This window comes from Halyomorpha halys, unplaced genomic scaffold (assembly GCF_000696795.3).
Source record: "Halyomorpha halys isolate HHAL.00 unplaced genomic scaffold, Hhal_1.1 Scaffold307.1, whole genome shotgun sequence".
NCBI lineage: Eukaryota > Metazoa > Arthropoda > Insecta > Hemiptera > Pentatomidae > Halyomorpha > Halyomorpha halys.
The window spans coordinates 47932-56606 of record NW_027107991.1 but is presented as its reverse complement, the minus strand read 5'-3'; the positions used below and the strand labels follow the sequence as shown (position 1 = coordinate 56606).

Here is an 8675-nt window from a genome sequence, read left to right as displayed (position 1 = left end):
AACAATTGTTAAAAAACCAATCCCTCATTTCGCTTAGGCATATGGAAAAGTAATAGGAACGCAAATACGTACTGTACCAACTATTTCATTTTCAGTACATAAAATCTTCTATTAAAATACCAATTTTTTTATATCGATTTAAAATAAAATAAGGGACTGAACCGTTTTTGAAATATTGGCGTATTCAGCTAATTACTTTTTCTTATTGGTTAGTGAAAGTAACAGATGCAATTACTAGAATACAAAATAAGAAAAATGTATTCATTCATTCAAAATGTTGTACTATCCAACTGCATTGGGTGGATGGCATTACATTGTATTACTGGCTAGACCATTGCTTTTTATATCTTTTAATAAATAGGCAAGGTATAACAATAAATTTCAAATATATGATAGTTTGTATGATTTGTAACTAATAGTCTCAATGAACTGAACGAGATCTACTACACGGGAATGCAAAACCAGAAGAATACCATAATTAAAAATATGGAAAATCATCTTGTGTCTTTAGACATCAATAGAGCTCCAAGTTCAAATAATAACCCAGTCTACAGAACCCTCAGCCGTCTAGATTTTTCTCCTGAAGAGTATTTAATTTTTAATACTTGTATGCAGAAATCGCGAGTTGTCATCCGTTTAACACCAACATGCCTTAAATATATTTCTGAAAAATAAATCTTACATTATACAAGATGAAGAAATCTGCAGTGCCTGTAAACTATATATATTTAATAGCCTGCACCATCTTCTTTTCCAGTGCCCATCATCCAGTAGGAGTATTCATGATGTGTTAAATGTAAAATGTTTTCCATGTTGAATGATATAGGTATAGGTTTGTGATCAGACGTATTTAAAGTCATGTTAAATGCATGAGAGCCCCAAGCGGATTTTCAGAGCATCTTTTTTATAACCTTCCAAAACTTGATGTTATTGTTTACTTCTAAGCTTTGCTTAAAATAATTGTTTACAACATGCCTAAATTAAATGAAAGGCGGAAATTGTGTGAAAGTTAGGCTACTGAGTGCCTTGTTGATCTTCTAAGTTGTGAGGAAGAGAACCAAGATGAGCTAATTGACTATTGTCATTACATTATTATTATTTACATTCATTGCTTTATTAGTTATAAAAACATCCAAAACAATCTCCATTTAACAGATCTCTAGTAACAGTCTCTCAACCATGTTAAATGTTATATCGTTTTAACATGATATTTCTCCATTTAACATGAGCCTTTCCATTAAACACGCTTTATCGTGTTTAACTAAAGATTATGAATATCCCTAGTGTATATAGAGAGAGATACCTGCAGCAGTATATATCCGATTCACCTCCTTATGTTAATGCTGAGAACATTCTATTCTATATATTTATTCTTATTATATGTAGCCAATATGTACTTTATTCCCGAAATGATACCACCCCTTACCTATTGAATGCTTATTCTCAGTGCTTTTTTTATTATTAGGATATTTATCCAGTTTATGTTTGTTTTAGTATGAGTTTTTATTGTTTCTATTTATTTTATATTGCTTGGTGCATATATTAATAATTAATTCATAAATGAAGTAAAGTTATGTATCGAATATCAGATAGCCTATATTTATTATAACAAGAGGAATTATTTGTTTAATATGCAAGCTTTATTATAAAGTACGGTAAACGACTCACATGAAGGCATATTTTGAATTATTTGTACAATAAGTCATGTTCTTTAACAAATAAAATAAAATACTACTACCTGTTTCATAATAAAGTATATACTCAGACTATTAATCTTGTAGTTTGTATTTGGTACGATTTCACCAACGTACAATTCATCAAGATAATCTTTTACTTTTAACTCATGCTCTTGCTCATATCACTAATAGTCGCCTCCATCATGAAAGAAAATGTATTAGTGCTTGTACTTTATATTTTGTGTACTTTTAACTGTGGACTAGTACTATTAGCTTTCATTATGAAACAGGCCCCTGGAGTTTGTATGATTTGTTTGTATAAATGTTTCCATATAATAAAGGCTGTTCTACGCTAAACCTTTGCTTCTTAAACCTCAAAAATCTTTTTTTTTAACAGGACATAGTTAATATTGAAACATAGGCCTAACCTACTAATTAAAAATAGATTGGATAATGATCAACTGTCGTGAACTTTGTGCTAACGCCGTAATCTATCATTCCACGGCTGTCCTATGACGATATCATCCGTCGGAAAATTAAAGGTAAATGAATTCGCTAATGGATTGCAAATTAACCTAATTGGAATCGATTGACTAAATGAGCATTCAACTAAATTAACAATTGGCTACTTGCTTAGCAACGAATCATGAATATTTTGTGACTTCCTATCACGAACCATGAATAATTTACTGATATAAATAGTCGTCTATTTAAAATCGTGTTAATTGCATTCGTATTTGTCATATTTGTACTTTAGACGATTTATTATTTTTGTGGTACGTTTCCAAACCTCTTTTGTTTTGAAGTTATCGAAACAAGTGTTGTTTTGCTGCGTCACAGGAAATAGACTATTAAGCCATTTTCCCTCTTGCAGCCCAATATATGTTTACTTTTGCCTTGAGTTGGTTTTTATCTTGTCGATCATTTTTTAGGCCAATACTCGTTGAAATTTGGTCTCCATTCATGGGGCGTGTCGTGAGATTATTCGATGTAGGTGATATTGGGGCAGATCATCTCCTGTTTTCTAAGCGGAAACAGGCCTGTTTCCTTTTATGTTCGAAAGGAGTGTAGTTCTACACGAAAAAAGTGTAGTTTTAAATGTTTCAAAAATAAATTAGAAAAAGCCACGGTTTCTTTACATTCCATTAAGTCCATGGCCTTAGGCTATAGCTAGACTACACCACCTTAGCTGGACTGATATCAACACCTTATAGTGCCACTAGTCAATCAAATGGAGAAGTCTCAGTAAAGTATATATAATACATGAAATGTATACATTATTATATACTTTATGTGTATGAAGTACTAGTTTTATTTTTCTGAAGGGTACGAAAAAGCTATTTTCCTATACCTTTAAATATTGCTCTATTTAACTAGCTTAATCTTATCTTCCCGTTTTAAGGCTACTTCTTCGTGGAACGCACCAAAATTAGTAGAATTTACTTTTTGATTTCCTTCTGAGCGAATTGTTCCATTTTAAATCATTAAAGAGGATTTTATGTGTTTAAAGATTCACGCTAGTTTCACCAAATCGAGGTTTTAGTGGGGCGTGTTTGCCGGGAAGGATTGCATCATAATATTTTTTGTGTTACGATCTCTTGTGAGATTGTGGCATGTCGTAAATTTACATCGGTATGACATACATCGACCAACATACTCGCTATAAATGTCGCTTTCAAAGGTAAGATAAGTAAGGCTACCACGGAGGGCGGGAGAGGCGGATTCATATTTAACATCCAAATTTTATCTATCTACAGATATATACAGTATCTTCAACTTAACCATACACTTGTCAAAATTGTAGTAGCCTAAGATTGGATAAGTAAGGATCTCATCTATCTTATATATATATTTTAGGCGAAGTATATATATTGTAATTGCTTAAAAGTATGACAATAAAAGGAGGGTGAGAAAATAGATAAATAAATAAATGGCTGCTAAGTACACTTACTTTCATACAAAAATAAATTGTGTCATGTGGTATGGTACCACAGTATACGGAACAGATTACAGAGAACGTGAAATATAAAGTATATATTTTTGTTTTTTCAGATATGCCACTATATATGCAAAGATATGTTTATGTATAGTGTAATTTTGTTAATCTGAACTAGTTGCTGCAGGGAGGTGTTCGGATTACAGAAAGTGTTAGGAAAAATAGTGTAAAAAAATTCAAAAATATAAATGTACATAACTATTTTTTTTTTTATCCACATTTTTTAGGAAATTTGACAAAGTTTTAAAAATTAAAAAAAAAAATGTTTTCTTTTACATCTTCAGTAATGCTAAGTTATGATTTCATTTCTTAAAACTAAAATATTGTTCATTTATAAGTTTAAAAATACTCTTTGTTTGGATTTATTTAAAACGTGATAAAAAAAAAAAAATGAGTTCACCAACAAAATTTGTAATTTACATATTTCTACTATTAATTAAATTATTTATAGAATCAAATGGTTTGTAGAATAGATATTATGTATTTCTAATTCCTACAAAATATATTATAAACATTTTCATAGGAATTAGACTACCCGATATCCAAACTGTAAAAATTCATATTTTCTACTTTCACGATGATAAAAATAACTTGCCATAGATGGCGTTAAAAATATCCTTTACACATGTGAACTTTTATTTGAAAAATAAAATGGTATGATTTCTGAAAATTTTTTTTTTTTGTGACAGTTCAGATTACTGGAGTTTTGAGAGTACTGATATTAAACTTTACTTTTATTTTTGTACATGTGTTATGTTTTTTGTTTTTTTTATGTTATGTTTTTATATCATCTAAAATCTTTCGGTACTACTTTATATAAAATTAAGATCTCGAAGGAAATTGAATATCTGTGTTTTATAATGAGCAGTTTCTTTCAGTTTTAAAAGATAATTATTGTTGATACTGTTACTGCCAGCTGTTATGAGGAAACGTTAAGCTCTACGGTGGTTGAACCTAAGACAAAACTTGCTTGTTCTAGAGATCGGCGGAAAAGACAGATTTTTTCTTTTCAATTCCTTGATCCTTTATCTGTAAGGTCATATTTCCGCTATAGATGGTTATCATAGATGACTCCCTGTATCATTTGTATACTAACAGTTTTCTTTCTTTTCAGGGTCGAACCAGCTGCGCGTGACTGACCAACGTTCAGCATGGTGAGTCCTCCATATTGTATTCAGATATTATCTAAGTCTTAGAGTTTGCCAACCTTCGTTTTCTTTTTTCGAATGTAATCATGATCATTTATTACTTATATAAAAAATGTGCAACAGTAAAAAAAAGTGAGCGGAACGTCGGTAAATAAGGGGTTGTTAACTATTTTTTGTTTTCTTTTGACTGCACCTCTGACTATCTTCTTATTAATTTGAAATAACATGGTCAATATATATATATATAAAATTGATGGTCATGAGTTTTTTAAAATCGGGTTCAGATTAGTGCATACCCTCCGTATCGGTGTAGTGGGTGAAATCCCAATTCTTAAATTGTGAATGCCGGCTGTTACAAAACCTTAAAAAAATAATTTTCCATTTGGAGCTTATATCACGAAAACTAATGCTCCTAGGAAGAAAAACTTCATAAACTACTTTATAGTACATTAAACTAGCTTTAATTTGAGTGCTAATAGACATTCGTACGTCTTATGTTTTTTTGAAATTAAGATTTTCCAACGTAAATGCACCAACTACTGATTTTTTAGTTGATATATTTCATGAAAAGATGCTTTGAAAAACTGAAACTGAACCATTGAACTTTCTTTTGTTTAAGTAATACTTTTTATTTATTGATATATATTACAATCTGCCACACTGTTGTGGGCAATAGGTAATAGTGTTGAATGATCTCATACATAATAAAATAAAATAAATAAATGAAAAATAAAATAAAAAAAAACTTTCTTAAAATATATACAAACAAAAGAATAAACAAAATAAACATATTCAAACTATCTGTATGAAAAATAAATAAATAAAATAACATAATGATAAAATAATATAGTCTCTAGTCACATTTACACTCTTATATACAATATTTACACAATCGACCCGAGGATCCCTGAGCCCACACTATCCCCCACGTGTGAGGGGTAGAGCAGAGCTCAAAAGATCCCAGCGCATCCCTCTCGCCGCATCACTGGTAATGAGCCAGTGGAGGCTGAGCAAGTAAGCTAAAGCCGCAAACACTCAACTTGAGTGGAGAATCTGACCATTGCCAGAACTCCAATTGTCCATTTTTATTTTAATAAGTCTCTTGGCTATGTTATAGCTATGTTAACAGCTCTATTAGGGCTCATATGTTTGCAAATTTACTTATAACTATCCTATTTTCATTGAAGCAATAAAAAAGTGGGGTGAAATGACTTTTTCCAACCGTACTCTTGTAGTATACAACGCTCCTTTTTCACTATACCATCTACAATTGTCATCAAATTTTTTCTATATTGGACAAGCCGTTTTCGAAATCTAGGTAATACATTTAAGGAAGTCGTCGAATAAATCTGGTAACATTGATTTGAGACCAACTGAGTACCAATCTACACAATCCCTGGAAATTTCAAAAATCAGAATAACGGTTCGATCAGTTATGCCCCAACACAAATTTGACTACAGACAGACTCAGGACCAAATAGTTTACATTAATTTCTAAAACGTATAATGTGAAAAAAAATTGGTGATTCTGAGGACATAATTTTTTTTTCCTTTCTTGTAAGAATAACAGGTCTCCTCATCCTCGATAGTGAGTAAGCATAATTAGTTATATTTACAGTTATCTTCTTCATAAAAAGGTAGTTTTTTATAAATTGAAAAAAAAAAATTATTTTCAGTGAATTTTTCTCAAGGTTCTCACCTATATTTTACATTTTTTAAATTATCTACTTAATTTGTTACCATGCATACCATTTAGAATAAGATAATATATTATTCTAGTAATTATTAGGCTCCAAGAACCATTTTTGGCTGTTATTCAACTGACAGGCGTACTTGGAGTATAGGTTTTGGAATGGAAATTGCGTATAAACCTGCTAATTTCATGACAGTCAAAAGTGGTCGTTGAAACAAACTTATTAAACTTTACTACCAACCTCTCTACTGGCATTTAACCTACCACCTTTTGGGGTCCATGCTATCCGTCTTACATGTTTCCCAATTTAAAAACTTAATTCTGAATAATGACTCGCAATTGGTCGAAGGGGGAAATTGAATTTTCACTTGAGCGCTGCCATAAAGAAATATTCCATTAACTCTAATAACTCCCTCAAAGTTAAAGGAATTTGTATTGCTCGAGCCGTTTATTTCTACTCTAATCTATCGTATATTAGGCATAAAACCTCAAGGCAAGCAAAAATTGCATTTCAGACCCGTTACTGCAAAATTAGTATATCAATCTGACTAATTTTAGATTTGGTTCGTTGACGTAACTTCTATATTTATTTTAAATTTCAGATTTTACTTTATAATAATTGGACCACTGGGAAATTCTCCTTTACTTTCAAGTTGTTCCTAATACTTCCAAAGTTGTAATATGCTTACACTTCATCATTATTTAGATTTTAAAGATATCTAAACCGACCTAGCCCGAACCCGATATCATTCCTTCCATTATAAACTCCCTAACCACCCAAACCCACTAGTTTCTAACCTTGCTTCTACCATTCCTGGCAATCCTCCGAGGCGCCTGAAAAGAAGATGGCCTCGTGACCTTATATTGTAAAATGTTTTTAGAGTTCTACTACTGGGTAGTTTCTCTACATGCTGTATCATATCATTATCATTATGTCATTATGATCAAATTGACTTGTTGTATTTTTTATACAGTTGTAAATATCAATAAATAAAAAAAAAATAAAAAAAAAAGATATCTTCTTATTAATATGATTCCTATAAATGTTTCATACGATAGTTTCAATGCCTGATTTAACTATTTAAAAGACGTTTCCTTTAAACTCTGCTTAATTAAATGTTACAACATATAAAAAATAATAAAAAAAAAATTTAAGAATAGAAAATTGTAAATTTCTAATGTTATCGTGGCAACTGGGGTAGGATAAGTGGTAACTAAATCGTAGAAAAGTAGATAGTTACCTCAATCCTGTTATTGATATTATTATGTACGAGAATAAGTCAATATTTATCCGCAAATTAGTTATATTTTAGTTTATGTCATTTTGGCTTGATAACGCATGCTTTGTTTATTTTTTGTTATGTCTATGCAAGTTTCAAGCTGTTAGGTTTGTTTCGTTATCGCTGTCGTACTGTTAATCGTGGCTGCTCCACTTTCTATTTGCACCAAAGACGAGCAACGTCCAGTGATCCGCTTGTTGTGGTTGGAGGCGTATTAAGACTTTCGATACTGTACGGGAACAGTGTTTTGCCACAACGGAGTGTCTATGAATGAATTGAAAAATTCAAAAATGGTCGCACAAGTGTTACGCACGATGAGGGGGCCGGACCAGATTTTATTTTTTTTTATTGTAAGTAGGAAAAAAATAAGTATTGACATTTTGGCGGTGGCTGCTTACTGATCAGATATCTATGAGTTAAACTCGTATGACCTATTCTCAATCTGGCAATAGCTACCTCCTCTCTGCGATTGGAACGGTCCATGGTTTAGTGGTTTTTTTGAATTTTTTTAATTTGCTTGGCGGGCTTTCATCCCACATGGCTTGCCAACTAGATAATATCTCATTTTTTTCATTGGAAGACTTATTTCTTGTGGTGTCAGAATGGCCGTGCCCTGACCTGGAAGAGCAAGTGCTTGTTTAGTTGCAATGTCCGCCAGTTCATTTCCATTATCACAATAGTGTAAATTGACTGTGATTAAAAGTTTTATTTCAATGTGAAGAATTGACAAAATAGGGTAATTTTATACTGAAATTATTGACCTGGGTAGAATAGCCTGCATACATTTTTTTTTTAATTGACGTGGTTCTAAATTTATATTTAAGATTGTCCTTGAGGATGGCCGATTTGGCCGAAACGTTGGACTTATAATGAAATATAGAT

General features: G+C 31.4%; 1 long non-coding RNA gene across 1 annotated transcript in view; it reads left to right on the top strand.

The window, feature by feature from the left end:
• The window catches only part of LOC112211736 (uncharacterized), a 119991-nt gene extending 115164 nt beyond the window's left edge, over window positions 1-4827 (top strand). The window contains exon 2 of the long non-coding RNA XR_010843146.1: window positions 4787-4827. This is a non-coding gene — a long non-coding RNA (uncharacterized lncRNA). The remainder of the gene's footprint in view (window positions 1-4786) is intronic.
• Window positions 4828-8675: the final 3848 nt, after the last annotated feature.